The 19627-nt window shown below is 36.2% G+C and overlaps 1 non-coding gene across 1 annotated transcript; it reads left to right on the top strand.

The window, feature by feature from the left end:
- Positions 1 to 7332: 7332 nt before the first annotated feature.
- Trnat-agu (transfer RNA threonine (anticodon AGU)) lies at positions 7333 to 7406 on the top strand. Its single transcript has one exon. It is a non-coding gene; the product is annotated as a tRNA-Thr (tRNA).
- Positions 7407 to 19627: the final 12221 nt, after the last annotated feature.

Here is a 19627-nt window from a genome sequence, read left to right as displayed (position 1 = left end):
GTGTTTTCAGTTTTGTATTTTGTTAATTTCGTATGTTATTTTTTACTGAATGAGAAAAACTAAATTTGACTATGACTTTTACAAATTCAATTTTGATATGAAGTCAGTTCTCAATATATCTCAATTAACCAGGTTTGTTCTATAAGTAATTGTTTAAGTATTTTACCTCAATTATTACATCTGTGAGGGCCAAAACAATATATGGTATCGATAAATCCCCTTTGCAATTTATAAAAATGACAAGACTTTATGGACACGCTATATGTATGGATTTACAGTTATAAGCGAGATGTGGCCGTTTGCTCATTATACAAGCAAATACGATGATTGAAAAGTGCCGTCCGAGTCGGGCATTTCTTTGAGCTACATTCAGCTCGCTCCGAACAGGGCACCAAAAATATTATAAATATCGCTTTAATCGTGACGATAATGCAAAATAAATCGTTTTGTTTGTATTATTGTGTAACAAATCCACCTCTATGACGTCAGTTGGTCTATGATATCACAATGTTTTGTTTATTCAATACGAATCATATGAAATATAAACAAAGCTTAAAAGTATTTGAACTAATTTTGAACGTCAACATGTCTATGATATCACAAATACACTTGTGTCTGAGGCGCCATTATTAATCTCCTAGCTAAACAAAGCCATTGCATTGCTCCGGTCATTATGTCACGTGTCTTGTAAGTGGAAATGAGGCGGGAACACCGGTTTGAAATATTATTGGTAATATTAGCGCTAATCGTTATTTTTTACCGCCCTTTTGTCTTGGTTTCAGTTGTGGTTCTCTAACTTTTTTGATACAATCTTCCCTTCACCAATTTTGAAACTTTCCGCCCCAAATGTGCATAAAACTTTTCGTTATCAATCTTTAATGAATAATTAAGCGACTCCGTTTCATATAGACAAGATAAACCATTGAATACCGAATGAATTAAAAAGGTTCCATTACATTTGAACCCACGTACATTTGAACCCACGACAATTGCACCGGCATACTATTGCACCTATGGAATTTGTTTTTGTTTTACGGATATTTGAACCCATACTAACCCTAACCCATGGGTTTTAGCACCCGCATATAGATTGAACCCGCGAATCTACACATGGGTTCAAATGTACATGGGTTAAAATGTACATGGTTCAAATGTACGTGGGTTCAAATGTACGGTCACCAATTGAAAAGTATTGCTGCACAACAACGCAAGGTGTTTATGTTTTGTCTGGCCAAAGTCAGACTTCCTCTGTGTGAAGCAAGACTATTTGTGTTATTGAACAGCAAGACTCTTGAATCCCATATAATAACCATCCTCATTCTAGCTACAGAACTAAACGCCCATCAGCATAAAACCATAGGAGGATAAGTAGCTTGTCTTTTAAAAATCGAATCGACAGCCATTTATCTCTGTCGCTATTATTAACTAATTTGGAAGAAAATGTGTTTTCAATTAAAGCGAGTTTCAAAAATCAGTTAACGCATTACCAGATGTCAATTAATATCATATCTAGTATTCCCAAATGTAAAGGAGGCTACGTAACATACGGTTCTATGACGTCACAAAGTGGATGGCTAATTTTGAAAAGGCGGGAATAATTGTACCATTTGGTGAATATAGCAACATGTGGCGAATTTCATTGCTTTTAGGACGACGAGAATTTAACAATTAGGCTGATTGTTGCGTAACAAAGAAATTCATTTTGCAATTTATAACGTAACAAAGAACAGACAATCGGTCTTCAAAAGGCCGCCCTTTTATTCCCAAATGTCCCGCCGTTTTATTGTGTAGTATTCTATTGCATTCTACTTACTACACGAAACTAAATTTACGCCACATACGTGTATACGTCTTTGACTCTTCAAAAATAAAAAAAATTATTTATTTCCGTAAAAGCTAATATTTAAAAAAAGAAGTTTCTGAATTGTAGAGTAAATGTTGTTTTATCAAAACTTCCTAAAATTAAGGAGGCAACCTATTGACTTAAAACGGCAATTCCATTTTTGGTTATATCACTATGACAGCTTGTGATGCCTCAGGAAAATAAAAAATTCAGAATAATTCAGAAATGTTCACTTTGAGTGGGCAAATTATGTACAGATCGAGCGTGGCTAAACAAAAGTTTTATTGAAAGTAAAGTAATACAACGTTGACCCGGTTATTCTGTCATAATTAAATCTCCATTTTCATTCAATCGCTCTTTGTACTGTCATAATGGATCTGGTATTCGTCACAATAAACAGATTGAAATAGTCTTCCGCTCTATTTTCGACCCATTCCTTGTCGATAAGGCATCTGCAATATGTCTAGTCCCTATTTCGACGACTTTATCAAAGTCTCAAACTTAGAATAGTGTAACAAACAATATGTGTGGCCTTTTTAAGAAAAGAAAAATATAAACCCGACCCAGCTGCAAGTTCAGAGCCATGTTCTGAGCTTTCTAATGAATAAACAAATTGTGCCGTACCTCAATCACACATTCTATCATTTGAGTTTGAAATACTTATATTTTATTGTAAGCTTTACGTTGGTACGTTTCTGTTTCGGAATTTCCTACCCAATTGATTTCACCCAGTGAGGTGGTGAACATGGAATTTGAACTTGAGATTTCTAACCTGCGATGTCAGTATAGTTTATTTATCGCTTGAACCCCCAGGTAAGTGGTTTTCATACTTTTTGGTGTATTCGCAATGAAACATTACAGAGACTCGGACCTGTGCATTGAATATATTTGTTTATTCGCTTATGTTTGGTATTATAAAAAAAAAAAAATTAAATGCGGAACAACAATTTGACGCGAAACACCTGGAGGTCAATACGGAGTACTAGTGAAACACATATATCCTCCGTGTATTTGAGTATATTTAATAATATAGACTTTTGCATTTTGATGTAAACTTGCGGAACCCCTGTACTGTACTGGAGGAACCCTGGTCGAAATCCACTGCACTCTGTTAATTGAAAATGTTGAACAGCGATCTATTGAAAGCCTTCAGGAATAGTTTATCTGATTTAAATTCATAGTTTTCATTCATTTCCGGCAAAGTCTAAACCGATGCTAGGATTTGTCATCTTGCTAAAAGGGAGTAGGTAGATCCATGCGTGAGAATGAAACTATAAGAATTTTTTATTATGAATTTCTATTTCAGACCAACGCGGATAAATTGCTGTTTTTTCTTCCTACGCATTTTACTTAAGCACGGTTTTATGATATATCATCTCAGCTGAGGATTGATTTTGTGAATTATCGCTTGTGGAAAAATTTTCTTTGAGTAATATCACTCAGAAATCTAGGAGACTCCTCTCAGTAAAGTTATGCGTTTTGGTAATTTTTTCGAATAAATTTTAGTCCAAATTCCAACATTCGTCTTTTTCCTTGTAACCCTAGAGCACTCCTAGCCATTTTAATGTTTTTTATTGATCCCCGCTATCTCAAGCCTTTCAACAAAATCTCTTAAAACACGATTGAAAACTGGTTGTAAAGTTTTATCAGCTGTGACGATTGATAAGTAAATTGGTTTTCATGGCAGGAGATTTGTGCCGTTGAGTGTAACGGAATTTAGGCCTTTATTTTTTAAACTGCGTAAGTGATATCTATGTTTGCTCAATTGCTAAATGAAGGCATTCGATGAAAAATGTTGGTGTCAAACATGTAAACCAGTTTGTAAGCGCCAATTCTTCAATATGACCTCAAAATAAGTATCACAAATTTTGCTATATTAAAGTATAGGACATCTATATAGTTAGAGCAAGATCATCGCATAGTGCGGTGCGGACTCATTTGTCCCAACATATTACTAATGATGTATGTGCACTGTAGGCATTCTACTTATAAAGTATTGGAACAGACGTAAAAAGTCACAACGAAGTAATAATACAACGTGTAGCCCCGTGACGGGGTACGTCAGTATACTGGGTATGAACGAAGGCACATGGTCAATCTGCAAACCCAATATAGTTAGAGCATGCGCATCCCATGGTACGGTGCGGACTTATTTGTCCCAATATATTACAAATGATGTATAGGGAGTTCATGAAGTTCTAAATTTTTTATTAAATTGCAAACGTAATTTATCGATACCGTATATTGTTTTGGCCCTCAAATTTGAATTATATGAAGTAAAAACACTTGAAAAATTACTGATTAAAAACAACAAATCTGGTTAAGATATATTGAGAACTGACTTTATAACAAAATTGAAATTTTAAAGGGACTTATGGACACCCTGTATATTAGACAGTATGTTTTAGACATCACACACGTATAAGGTTGTATTGGCGATATAGCCGTACTGCGTATTGACAGTGGCCATATTGGGTCGTTCATGACCTCATGCAGTCATTTCCTTCACAGAATACTATTTTAAGATTTTTCATCACGACATCATCCAAATTATAAATAGGTTAATGCTCGTATTACCTTAGTTATTTGAAATACTTGACAAGGAGCTTTACTCAGAATGAAATATGAAACTCGGTAAAAGTTAATTACAATTCAAATTGATATATATATTCGAAATCAAAATCATACGTAAAATGTATTTCCCACGTCTAAGTAACAATGTATATGGCGTAATTCTAATTTGAATTTTTTTATTATGATGTCAAAATCCCAAGCGTGAAATTCAATTATATCAATTGAGTCGACACAAAGTAAAATTTAGATCGATTATAATGTAATAAAATCGCTATGTGCGCAGATATTATTACGTCAAAATAGTCCTTAACATGTTTATTGAACTAGATTCTGTTAATTAGGGTCAATACGTTAATGACAGGCTGTTAGAAATTGATTCCATAGCTTCTTGCGTATTAATAATATGCCCAAACTGACGTTGCTCCAATATGCAGCAGTTCCCAAACTACTTTCCGCGACCCCAATTACTGTAAAATTAAAAATTATAGATATTTGCGACCTCACAATGAGGAAAGAACAGCGATTCCAAAAACCAGTATATTTTTTCAAATATTTTAATAAGAACATGCTACTGTATGTCGTCTGTAAGTTTTTGGAACTTTGGTGTGGCGGTACACGATGGACAGGGGAACAGCAGCATATCCGTGCCACCCCTTGGTTCTTACCCAAATTATGATAACCCCCAAGCTAACAAAAGACAACTTGTGAAGAAGGCAATAGAGTGGCATGTAATGTCATTCAATATTTTAAAATAGCAAATTTCCCGACTAAAATCCGAGCGACTTGTGCTGTGTGCGGTATTGTACGTTCAACGGAAGGCAACCTCGGAAAATCTTCAAGCTACCCTCTAAAGGGCATCGTGGCCAACAGTTTGGGGACCACTGGGTCAGTGAATGCCCCTAAATCTTCTTTCATTCTCCGTGAATCAATTACCCATTCGCACGAGACCTTTTAGTCAGTTATCGCCTGGTAGTTATCAAATTTGACATGAGTAAAAAGCTCAATTTACGTGGTTGACAAATATGTGTGACGACACAATGTTTTGAAATTGTACTCTAGTAAGGCGAGTAACGTTACGTCCGGACTAAGCTCATGCCAACATACCGTTCTGGGCGAGTTAAATATACCGGTATAGCTTGCCTGTTTTGAAATTAAGTCGCGAATTTTAAAATGATCGAAAATAGTACAAAAAAATACCTATATCTTAATAAGTAAAATAATTATAATAATATTCCAAGACAATTTGCAGAGAACAAGGACGCACGCTTACTCAAAAGTAAAGAAGACTAAAATATATAAGCTACCGTGTTTCCCCAAAAATACGACTTAAGTGTCTTATTTTGAATTTTATTCGAAAAATAACACTAGGGCTTATTTTGGGGGGAATGACTTTTATTTTTATTTATCAAAAACAAAATTACAAAGTGTAAAATTGCGAGATTTTAATACAAAATATGAAAACCGATATCCAATTAGTTATGAATAACACGTTTATATTTAAAAAAAAAAAAAAAAAAAACTACTAAACATAGATTATTCAAAAACGACAATAACCTATATATCCTCTTTCTCCTGAATGTCTTGCAAGTCACTAGATTCATAAATTTTTTAATTTAAAAATTTCGCGTTATCGAATCATTTTCAAAAATCAAGTCTTATTTTCGGGGGAACACGGTATGTTACAGGCGACCCGTCAAATGTCAGAAGTTACTATGAGGATAAAGTTTTTTGAACATTTGATTAAAGCAGAATCCAACTTGGAATACGTAGATTATGAAAATACCATTGTCCGGCATAGCGTTCACGGTTTGTTACTTCCTGGGTTAGTATTATTTTATCAACATAGCGGGAAATATTTCAACTATGTAATCATAATGCTAAATTTAGATTGATGATGATGTAACAAAACGCCAAGATAAACTTACTATAATTGGGTAAAATATGTTACCAGTTTCATCCGACTTCTGGTACTAAAAGTCACTGGAGCATTACTAGCCAGAATATTCATATCCTAGTAGGCGTGTGCCGATGCTGCTATCGCGCTGAATAATAGACACGCAAGACAGATATTCGAGAATGTTACCAATTTAAACAACGAGACATAAATGTACTACTACATCCTTTTTGTGTTCATTTATTATGCAAATGTTTTTTTTTTATTTGAGGCAAATAAGCATACATACACCTTGCCTTGTATTGTCTTTTATCGTCTGAATTGTATAAACTATAAATATATATAGCGTAATACTGGCATACAAAATGATCGTTATGAAGTGTTGCAAATTTTCCTGCCAGGACTTGCGAAACCTAATTGATATTTGATGATATTAGGGCGATATACATACAATGAATGTTATATGTACATTTGCAAACTTGTGGAATCCCTGGACTGTACAGACGAAACCGCGGTTGGAAACCACTGAGCTAATAAATGGAAATAAAAAGAAATTTAGGTAACTAAATCGTCTCGTTGTTTACAACAGGGCTGTGCAACCTGCGGAGAAATGTCAATTTTGAATTGTCCGCGAAACGAGTTTTTAATTTAGTTTAATCTGGTACGTGCTAATAATTCCAATCGCTTTCAATTTATTATCTATGCCTATGATGTTACAATGCCCTCGAAAGCTTATTTTAAATGAAGGTGCAGCCCGTGGTTTCACCCAGTTATTTGTATCTTGGCCCTCTTGTGTTTTATAGTTGCTTTCACACCCCTGGTCTAGAGTAAAAAGCCTGCCTTACACCTCGTGAGCAATGCTATTTACTAACGCACTAGCAAGCGTGGGCAATGAATGAACACTGATAAGCGATCACGCACATGTTGGCGACCAAACAAAACAATTTCTCTCGCTTTTCTTGAATGGGAATCGTACGCGCCGCTTGGAATAAATATTGATTCAATAGCATTCGCAATCGCTGGCGCCATGGCTTAGTTGGTTAAAGCGCCTGTCTAGTAAACAGGAGATCCTGGGTTCGAATCCCAGTGGTGCCTTTTCGAGTTTTATATATGATATACAATTTCATCATGAGCACTCTATCGTTAATATTCGATATTAGGATAGGAGTAAGTAAGTCTGTAGAAAAATTCTTCAAGATATTGTTATAAATCTTGTGCTCCCTTTATCTGGCACCGTTCAAACAAAAATACACAAGTAATCGTCGTATTACGTTAATATTCATAAAAGTTATCATACCCTCACAAAATTTTGGTATGGCTACGGTCTTTGGGTCGAATTTTGCTTTGTATTTGCTGTGGTGTTACCTGTATTTATTAGTTCTTTCGTACTAAGATGATACTTATCTATACACATATTATAAATTGTAAAGCGGGATTGCGACTTGTGTATAACCATATTGGAAATTCCATTGAAGATTGAATAAATAAGCATTTTTTATGTATAGTGAGAGAGAAATAAGGAGTTTCATAGGCGGCGGAAGGAATTCAACAAAAAAGTTTGGGCACCACTGCACGAGAGGATGAACGGTTGACACTGTTATTACGTAGTTTGTTACATATCGAGTACGGCCCTGAGTTTCTGCAGTTTGAAATAGCAAAAAATATGAACATTTTCGTTATAAAAACATCAGAAAAAAGTTACCTAAAGCCTTTGATTTGAGATAATTCAAAAAACGTTTTATCTAGGAACAAAATCTAATCTTGTTGGGCGGGGGATAAGACAGTAATCTCCTAATTTTCCAATCAAGAAGGGAATTATATGTCTTTAAAAAATAAATGACTAAAAACTATTTCAAGGAGATACCGTAACATACTGGCTTATATTTCAACATTTTTTATAGAGAAATTTGTCAATGCGAAGTCATGCCCCTTCTCTCATAGGATCATAAATAAAGGTAATTGATCTTTGAGCAAATTTACAGGTGACCTTGGAAATGCAAATAGCTATTTAATCCAAGGGTGTGCAATCCGCGGGCCAAATGCGGCCCGCGGAAAATTGCCAATTTTGAATAGGTGTGCGGCTCGCGAGACGAGTTTAAAATTCTGTTAAATCATGTACGTGCAAGAAATTCCAATTTCTTTACGTTGCAAAGCATAAAAACTGATTCCAAATATTTAGTCTATGATTATTACGTTACAATGTCCTAACAGCCAGCTTGTGCGAAGCAAACAATGCATGTCACATGATCATTAACCAAAGTTTTTGGGCGCTCCCGAAGTATTCGTACCAAGATGGCGCACAACCTGACCATAGTATGTGTACCAGCTTGGGGTTGTTCAGATTGTGCGTCATCTTGGTACGAATACTTTCGGAGCGCCGGTTGCACATCCGTGGATTAATCTATAAAGATGTAGGAATATGCCAGTAGAAGCAGTTCAACTCCATGTTCTGTACAGATGACCATAAAGTACCTTCAAAGTTTTACACTTTCAGTTTTGTTATGAAGTCAGTTCTCAATATATCTTAACCATATTTATTGTTTTTTAATCAAAAATTGTATTTTTAGTTCATTTAATACATCAGTGAGGACCAGAACAATATATGGTATCGATAAATTCTCTTTGCAATTTTGCAAATTTTTAAAACTCCATGGACACCCTATATATTTATTGCTGCTTTCGCTAAGAACATGTTACCTCATTTCAGAAACCCCGCCGAACTAAAAAGTATAACGGGTTTTATGATACCACAATATTCCAAGAACATAATCGCATGAACCTCTGCGAATTAGGTACAGGGGATGGGACGAGTCTTATAATATTATCATACAAGAGAAATGTTTATAACAATGAATTACTTTAGTTTGTAATCCTTCACGATGAGATCACTAGCAAGGAAAAGGGTCGAATTTTCGGGGTAAGACCCGGTGATGCATCTTCCGTGTGTTTTTATGAGATCTTAGGCAATCGATCACCTAATTTCAACTAGTTATTCTTTGTACTAATTTTAGAAGTGCACAACGTAGGCTTCAATTAGTAACAGCATGTAAAATTGATTAAAAAATCGGTGAAAATTGCGTGGACTCTATTTCGAATACGAGTCTTAAAAATGCATGGATTCAACTTGAATCCAAATCCGGATCCGAATCTCGGCCCATACAGACTGCATACGGCTAAAATCGAATCCCCGGTCCTTTGTAGACAAATAGACGCCTAATCCGACACACAACGCACGAACCCTATCACAAACTTTTACTCAAACGAAAACAAAAAGGTATTTTCACTTCAAAGCGGTTAAAATTAACGTTTTCCACTGAAGTTAAGCCCCAGAAAATCGTTTTGTTTGAAACCTCGGAATTTTAAAGTCGAACGTTTTTCTCAAAACTATCCCAATTAGTGGTTTTACAGCGGATTTGGGGTTTAGGGCTTTGTGCTTTCACAATAATATTGAGACTAACTTAAATTTCATATAGTACAAAATATAAAGTGGTTAATGGTAAAATTTAACGTAACCGTCAACCACTTAATAACAATAAACCGATTGTCCATTGTGGCAGTTGCCGATCAAAATTCATTTTAATCGTTAATCATCTAACATAGGTTACCCGTTAACCAGCACCTAAGATCGGTAATTGTTAACTTTCTGTGATCGTTAACGGGTAACCATCCAAGATCGGTTAACCGATTCCCAACCTATTATAATGAACATTTAAGTATTTTTCATTATCTCTTGACGCTTCAGCGCTCATGCTTATTGAATCTGTGACGTGTCCTTAATTTTAGACATTCATATATTACTCCATGCGTATAATTTAGGTTTAGAAGTCATTGAACTTGGTTGATTGGTAAATTGAGATATCTGAAATTGGTAATCCGGTAAACCAAACTGGTAGAGCCGGTAAATCAATTGACCATGCCGAAACAAATAACCATTGTATTAACGGTATGGTAAATTGGTAAGTCGATCAGGTTTAAAGTTTTAATCAAACTATTTTCTGGGGCTTAACGTCGGTAAAAAACTTCATTTTAGCAGCTTTGAAGTGAAAATACCTTTTCGTTTGAGTAAAAATTTCTGATGGACCGCGCGCGTTCTGTGTCGAATCAGGCTTCCGATCTGTCGTCTATGAATGGCGTTGTAAAGAGTTTTTCTAATTATTTCAATGCTGGTATAGAAACTGAAGTCGTATTTCAAATTTGAATTTTGAAGTTGAGACCAAAAAGACCGCATAGTTTTTGTATTAAAAAAATTGCCGGATTTGAATAGGATTGTAAGTTGTTTCCGGTTTCACAAGTCCATGAGCCAAATTTCTACTTGCCGAGTTAGACCGTAACAGCCAGAAGGTCCGACCGGAGGTCGGAAAACGAGGATTTTTCTAAGAGTCTTGAATGTCTACGAAGCGTTTCAATCCACAAAATGTATCACACAGAAAAATGCTTTTTACATTTTTGATGTCGAGGGGTTTCGAAACCTTGCCGCCCCTGCTCTGCACAAGACTCCCAATGCGAAGTCCACATTCCCATTTATGTAGTGCATCATTAGCTCAATATTCAATGGAATCAAAAGTAAAAGTTTTGAATCTGAACTAAAATTTTGGAACTTTTAGAGTCATTTTCACACATTTTTTTCTGAGGCGCGGTACAATATTTACAGCTACGTATTTAAATGACTTGACTCTTTGATAAAAAAATGACGAAGTCGAGGCAATAAATTGAAGATGTCCAACATTTCATAATAACGAAGAAGGCATTCTTTCAATAGATAAAAAATTTATTATTCTGCTCGACTGAACCCAAAACTGTTCCGAGTGTTGAATTACACCTCCCAGTGTTTATAGTATCATCAGCATAAGTGGTATATTGATGCAGATGTGTTAAGTGTAAACATTTGATATTTTCGGGTCCGATTATTCACGGATATCGTATGAAATTCGTCTCATAAACAGAAATGGTTTGCGTTTTGTCGTTGAAAGGAGAGTTTTAAAAATCCTAAAATCAGCGTGCGCCACAAATACTACTCTGAGAGCTTTGATTGAATCAATTATAAATTAACCGAAATATTTGGGTTTATTGGCAGTCTCCTTATACAACTTGGTGGAAAGTAGGCGAACAAAATTAGCTACCTTCATATGGTTACACACACATTTGGAGCGCCAAATTTTGTACCAATATTAAATAATAAAATTATTTTTATGACAGCCATGCTGCATAACCGGGACATTTAAATCTACCGGCCCGGACAGCTTGTCAAAATTGGGACTGTCCCGGCTGAACCAGATCATATGGTAAATCTACCTAGCAGGGGACGATTGCACAAAGTCTCGCGCAGGGTGAGTGACAGATACAGGGGAAGGGACATTTTACTCCATTCTTGAACAAAAGAGACGATTGAGCGTCGTATTACGTCATTATACAAAAAAAATGCCAAGTGAATATCCTCCTGCCAATAGGTTTTAGTCTCTTTACTTAAACAATTTGATGTAAAATAGGCGAACAAAATTAGTTGGTACACACACTTCTGAAACGCCCAAAGCGGGTCATTGATTCAAATGTGTTAACTGTAAACATCGGCCAGAGAGCGGGAAACAATTTATTATTTGATATTTTTCGGTCGGTTTATTCTTGGATATCGACTGAAATTTGTATTATAAACAGATCTAGGGCTTCACTAACTCTTGAAAAATATTGTTTAGCTTTTTTCTCAATTCGCTTCGGAACTTTGATGTTAATATGCACAGGGTTTAATAGGTAGGTACAAAAATTTATGTCTACGTTTATTAAGAGGGACCTCCAGAAGTATGCGCACCAAGATGGCGCACAACCTGAATAGAGAGGTCTTATTGTGCATGTAGTTCTCATTTATCGTACAATAAAATTCATTTAGACTTTCAATTGTTAATATAATAAAATCCGGCGAAATTTTTTGGACACCCTGTATGTACATGTCGCTTGTCTAGAGACTTATTCCGAACTAAAAATAGAATTCTATCAATCTAATGAAATTTGTGTCATAATTAGCGGCGTTTAACATAAACCTTGCAGAAACGTGCTAAAAACATGAAAATACACAAAATGCGTGCGAAAACAGTGAAAAAACGTGAAAAACCTTGCAAAAACAGTCAAAAACGATGAAATACCGAGAAAACCAGCAAAAACAGTCAAAAATTTTCTAACAAAAATGCACGGGATACTTTTGAAAGCTTTTTTCCTTACTGAAAAGTGAAATGTTCACGGATTTCAATTGAAATTTGCGTCATAAACATAAATGAGGTTTCACTGAGTCTTTAAATAATTTTTTCCTGCTTTCTTTGTTACGCGTTCTTATGTAATTTTGATTTCAAAACTTGAAAAGGACAATTTCATAATGATAACAGCTGATATCATCTCACTATATTGGGTATGTTTAACATAAACACTTTTAATGTCTAATGGACGCTATTCTGGGATATAATAGACTTCATAAGCCTAAAAGGGTTAAATTTATCTTACGGGATTGTGTTATAGTACGGTATGTATTATAGTTATGACTCAAATGCTAATGGAAACGTTAATCTGGTAACTGCATTTTGGGTACTCCCGAAGTATGTGAACCAAGATGGTGGACACCGGAACGTAGTGTGTGGACCAGGTTAGGGTTAGGCCATAATTATATTCCAATTTTCCTTATTTTATTTCTATTGCGAGGTCGGGGACTATCCAAGCGACTCCCGTAGTGTTTGTACCGGAAATTATGGCCTAGCTCTAGTCTGGTACACATACTACGTTCCGGTGTCCGCCATCTTGGTTTACATACTTCGGGAGTACCGCATTTTGACCAGCTTTTTCATTTTCCGTCTCGTGTTTTATACGGCATGTTGAATCGTTTTTACCAATTCGAAAACGAGAGAGATGTATACTAAGGAAACTTAGGTGCAATTTTCAACTTTAGATTGCATGCTATATTTTAAATGAGCTGCCTTGTGAAGATTGTAATACAACTCGATTCTGACGCCGCATTATTGTCGTTATAAATCAGTGGTTCCTAAAACCGGGGTTGGCGAGCCAATTACGGCCTGCGTAGCGATTTAATGTGGTCCGCTAAACTTGAGTAAAATGGTTCAAAACTTTTTTCTTTATGCGTTTTAGATACCGCCAATTGTTACGTCATTATCACAGTTTAAGCACGTGTACATTCGTACAATTCAGTTATATATATGTAGCTGAATTATATGTACCGGTGCGGGTGTCGGGCCTTGCGGGCCCTCTTCTGGTCCACGAATATCCTTCCCATTTTGACCCCCGGTCAATCGACTTTGGTAGCCACATATAATATAAATCCTAAAGTTATGACAACATTTCCCCATTTTCACAGGCGTAATAAACAGTGTCGCATATCAACATCGAAACGTATCGGGTCTGTTTATAGCCTACGAATCGCTGTAATAGCGAAAAATATTTCCGAAACTCGCCATCACGGGCATTTTGAGTATTTCGCGTTACGTTCATTATATATTGTCGTATAGGAGTGAGGGCCTGGTGATCACAGTGTTAGTCTACCTGGTTGGGACACGGTCACTATCTAATCTTATGCCCATCATCTTGCCGCGTAATTGTGAAGATGATACCGAAGTGATCGTGGCTGTTATGTCTTACTGTCTTACTTGGCAATTAGAAATTTAACTCACGAACCTGTGAAATCGGTAACAGCTTACATTTCTATTCGAATCAGTTAATTTTTGATACAAAAATTATGCGGTGTTTTTGGTCTCAACTTTCAATGTGAAACACGACTTTAGTTTTCATATCGCCATCATTGGACTAATTAAAAAAAAGAAACGATTACACTGCCACTTATAAAAACATCCCGTCGTTTCTGTATATAGAAGTGGGTGATTGGAGTGAATTTTTTTTTAACATTGGTCTTATATCCTCGTATTCCTTTGGATACTACCGCGCCATTACCACACCACTGTTTCTTTGATTTTGTTTATCTTTAGATTAGGATTAGGTCTGGGCATTCTGAATCGAATTTTCGAATGGAATCGAATAGTGAATTTTACGAATCGGTTCAGACGAAAATTTTGAATTGCCGACATCTATTTTTTTTTTGTCCGAATGCAGGTCGAGATGAATTCCTGATTTTTTATTCAGGCCTATCTTAAAATACATTTTTTTAAATGAGTTATTGATGAAACCTGTTTCGTATTGTGTGTGAACACTCCGCGAACGTGTTTTAACTGATTCATGTGTCTGGAGGATCCATCACAATAAAAAAACACAAACAATTACATATGTTTCAAGTATTCGAGATTCGATTCGATTTGAAAATAATATTCGATTTGATTGTTAAATCCCCAAATATTGGAAAATACCCAGCCCTAGTTAAGATAAGTTAGATCTGGGTATTCCTCCTAATTTGTAAGCCATCTCAACCGAATCTAAAATATGAGAAAATCAGAAATTTTGTGAGTAAAAACAACAACATTCTTTATATTTAGTTTCGACATAGAAAAAAAATCGCATCGCATGCACCTCAAAAATTACACTCATTTTACTGCATTTTTCATTAGGTTAATATAAACTTCACATGGCCTATATCAGGGCATAAAAAGACGCAAAAACCTTTTTAAAAAGACACATGACCCGTCTTTTAACGACCTAAATCCACGAATATCAAGTCAAAATATTTTCATAGATTAAGGCGACAAGCTGTGCAAATAGATACCGGTAATACCTGGCTTTTCGCTTCAACTTATTGAAAAAAATTTCACAGCTGATGATTGCATCAAGACGTTAAAAAAAGACGTCAAATTGACCGGTTTTCGAGGTTACTCAAGTTTTCTATGCGATAAATACATCTGTCGGATTACGTAGACTAAGCATTACGCACGCGGGCATAGTTAAGCGCAACGACAGGGGTAAGCAACATTCATTGTCGGTGGGCCTTAATCAACTCCAGGCATACATAGCTAGGTCGCACAAAAAGAAAAGAACACGGCTATCGCTCAGCATTGCAGTAATGAATGCACCGGGCTGGGCGCACAAAAAAATTAGTTCCCATGTACTTAACAAATTACAGCAATAAAAGCACCGGACGAAACGGCGAAAGATTTAACGCAGAGACAAAAACATTATGTGTTTTTACCCACGTGAACGCCTTTTAAAATTAACTGCCAGATTAGGAATTTATGCTTGACGGGGAAAAGTCTCAGTGTTGACAAAAGGGCCACACCAAAAGCTCAGCGGGCCGAGTTGTGACCCGCGGGCCGCCTGTTACTCACTCCTGGCTCACATGTTAGAATGTTGAACCTAACCATCCTAGCGTTGCAGTCTGGAGGTTTCGGAGTGCAAACGGCTTCTAAAATCTTGCGAGCACCCACAAAAAGCGTGTAACGATACATAAATACTGTAGCTTTTTCATTTTTTTTGGGGGGGGGGGGGAGGGGGGGAATAAGAGGGGGTTCAGTATCAGCATCGCCTACCCAATGTTGACATTTAGTTGAATCCTTCGGGGTTTGATGAATTGAGTTTGAAGGCAATAAAACAAAAATTAGTGAAACTTAAAAAAGGTTTGAGGAAAATAAAAAATTTTGTTCGCCAACTTATAGGCCTGTAAACCGGAATTTTTAATCCCTTCTGACGTCACCGGGAGCAATTTTCCAATTACATAATTCATGATCGATTATAGTGGATACCAGCTGAGATAATATTCCGAATTGCATGAAATATATGCTTTTAATGGCCCGGTGTGCAAAAGAAGCGAAATAATTATGATCGAGAGCTTTCGTGAACTTTGAACTTGACCCGGTAAATTACAGTGAACGCGGAAATAGGCATTGAAAATCCAGTTTATGTCCAAAATGAAGTGATATTTATTGATGTGGACTGGGGTTTATTATAAATAATATAGCTGGTTGAGAATGTGAGTCTCTCTGGCTGTAGGCGGTCTCAGACAGTGGTCCTCCGTTTTTCAATGAACATTATTCCGAGTGCTTCATGAAATATGATTGATACTATTAGTTGCCATATCTTTATATTCATACTAAATCGGGGTTTCGAGCTCTAACTAGCCAGGCATTACCATAAGTTCATAAGTAGGGCTGGGAATATTCGAATCGATTCGAATAGTGAATTATTCGAATCGGTTCAGAGCAAAATTTGGGATCGCCACTATTTTGTTTTTTACTTTCTTCCAATGGTCGAGGTGAATTACTCAATTTTTTTTTTATTGTAACCTATTTTTAAATGCAATTTTGACATATGCTTTCAGTAACGCATTTGATGACATGACGAATTACATTTAAAAAATCGCATACAATTACATATCTCCTATTGACTACCAAGTATTCGAGATTTGATTCAAAAAAATATTCGATTTTATTCTGAAATCATCAGGTATTCGAAAATGTCCAGCTCTATTCATGAGTTCTCTGAACTCCACAGCATTACTTTGTTCGTATCCCTGTCCGAAAAATGCCGCACTCACTTGGACCAATTAGACACGACGTGGGCCTAGTGGCGGCAGTGGTTCTCAAATCGTGGAGAGCGCCCCTCAAAGGAGGGAAGGGGCGCAGACAAGTTTTTCATGGCACGTGAAGCTGATTAAAAATAACAATATTTGTTAGATTTGATCTTGCCAGCCTTACTTTGGGTATTTACGTTTCTATATTAATAAGAGATTGCGATTCCATGATTTCCATCAACGTTTTGAAAATATTTTCAACGTGTTTTTTGAATAAAACATACTTTTGCCTTACTATCTATTATTTGTAGCTTATTGCTAGCTAGAGATTGGGCGTGAGACTTGACAAATTCTAAAAAGGGCGCGTGATTTAAAAGTTTAAAAACCACTGGGTTAAAGCATTTCGTGGGACTATTTTGACGATTGAGGATCTTAACCTCAACGACTTCCCCACACAAAATTAGTGTAAACTGGGTAATTTGGGGAACCGAAATGATTGCAATATTACACAATCCAGACCAGAGATGGGCACAGTACGACCCGCGGGCCAAATCCGGCCCGTTGGGTAATTCAATCTGGCCCGCCTGATGCTGCCACTACCAAACTGAAATCAAATTTTGATGTTTTAGCTCAAATACCTCAATGAATTTGTTGAGATTGCTGTTAATTTAGTTTCAGCACGAAGCATATCGTTTTCCACACTTTCTTTGTAGCACTGTAAATATTGTTCATAAAATGTAACTTTTTATGTCACACTTATATGGCCCGTCAGCGTAGGTAGGCGAAATTGTTGGTCTCTGGTTCAAAGACCTTGCTCACCCCTGATTCATACAATACTGTCGTTATGCGTACTCGCCTAATTTGTAGGACCACACACAAATCACCTACCCACAAACTCGTGAGTATTCGACAGGTTGGATATGTAACCAGAAACTCTTGTTGTTTTAAACATACTCAGGATAAAGCATACTGTTAAAAAAGAGGTGAAATTACGTAAATTGATATGTATGTTGCATTAAAATGTGTAAGATTTTTATTGCAATTCTTTGATAGACAAATTCAAGATTGTGTTATACTGTTAAAAAGAGGAGCAAATTACTTTGGTTGAAGATTGGTTTTAAAAAAATATTTCAGTTCAATATTGCTTTGATAGTCTTCTCTGCTTCTATATTTTTAAGGACAAGCCTATATATTGAGCTCTTAGCATCCCAATGATTGCCTTTTTGTACTTTTTGCATTTCAGTTGAGGGCTTGGGACATTTCACCAGATTTGAAAATGAGAAACTGAAATAGTGCCAAAGCTGACAGCTACAGTATTTAGCTCGCTAAATCATTATATAGCATGTCCATTGAGTCTTTAAAAAAATTTAAAATTGGGAAGAGAATTTTTTCGATGCCATCAATTTGTTGCGGCCCTCACAGATGTATTAAATGAAGTAAAAATATTCTTAAAAAAATATAAGCTTAGTAGTCCTCGTTGTTTTGTTTAAATCGTCTTGAATTTACCATTTTTACAGTAGTATGTTTTGAAACAATGTCTGTATTCATAACTTACTCAATGATCCATTTAACACCCGTTGTATCGCTTAGAAGTTTAAAATTCTTTAAGAATCAAATATTAAAAAATCAGTCATTTTGCTGGCATTCTAAAGTAATTACTCGGGGGTTTCAAAGCGGGGGTTTCAAAGCCTTCATATATTACTAAGTTTTATTTGAAAATAACACGAAGAAATTGGTACTTTTGAGGCTTTCAAACAAAATTTGGAAATCAAGAATGCACTTGACATTTTCCTAAAACAGCTTTTTCTTGGTGGTGGAGGAAGCCGTAACGGACAAACGGTTACGTGAACTACTCTACGGTGGCGAGGAGTCCAGCAATCTTTTCGCACATAATTATCACCACGGGATTCAAACCTGCAAACCCACGCCACACCGGAGGCCACACTGAAATACCAAGAACTACCGAAACTGTATGGAATCATGGTGATGCATCCCACACTTGCTGATAATCTTAAAGATAGCGAACAACAAGGGTCGGCGCCCCGCGTGCTAATTTGTTGCAGCCCTCGAACGACCCGACATTAAATACATGAAACAAAAATTGATTCTAAATTTATTATTGCCTCTACGCAGATTTATGTGATAACAAGTGTTGCTGTACAGCGCTTGTTCTGTAACAAGGACCGTCAGTTGTATGTCATTCGAGGTAATTTTGATTTTTAAAATTTAAAAAGGTCTGGGAAACGGAGGGAAATTCGGGTCGAACATTCCAAAATTCACAGCAATAGAAAGTGCGAATGCGCCATGATTTAAATTTTAATGTAACAATTGTTCGAAAGCGGAAATATTGCGGCCCGCGCTACCGGAAATGTGTATATTTGACCCGCGAGTATATATAGTTTGCCGACCACTGGCGTACAACCACGAATTTATGCCTCACGCCCACCCTTTTGTGTTCTGTTTATATTCGGAAAATCTGCATGGCTCAGCATTCAGTTATTTTGTGGCGTGAAATAATAAATAAACAAGAGATAAATGAGGTGAACAATATTTCAGCGTGAACGCCTTGGTGATTAGGGTCACTATCATGAACACTTGTCTTCAATTTGTACAAATTACATTGTGGGTGTGGATAATTAAAAAAAATTTCGGAAAATATGACAAAAAATTTATAGCTAAAAGCAGCCAATTATGAACCGTTTTTACGTCTTCACTATTTTTGGAAACGCCGGAATCCTATATAGTTGTACAGTACCTTAGTAATTGCAACCGCAAATTATAATAAATGAACAAACATAACTGTAAAATGTGTAAAAGGTTATTTTAACCGTGTTATTGACTGTAAACAATCGGAATCAATGAAGCATGAAACCCAATA

This window comes from Styela clava, chromosome 14 (genome assembly GCF_964204865.1).
Source record: "Styela clava chromosome 14, kaStyClav1.hap1.2, whole genome shotgun sequence".
NCBI classification, from domain to species: Eukaryota; Metazoa; Chordata; class Ascidiacea; order Stolidobranchia; family Styelidae; genus Styela; species Styela clava.
This window is presented reverse-complemented; position numbering and strand designations above follow the sequence as displayed.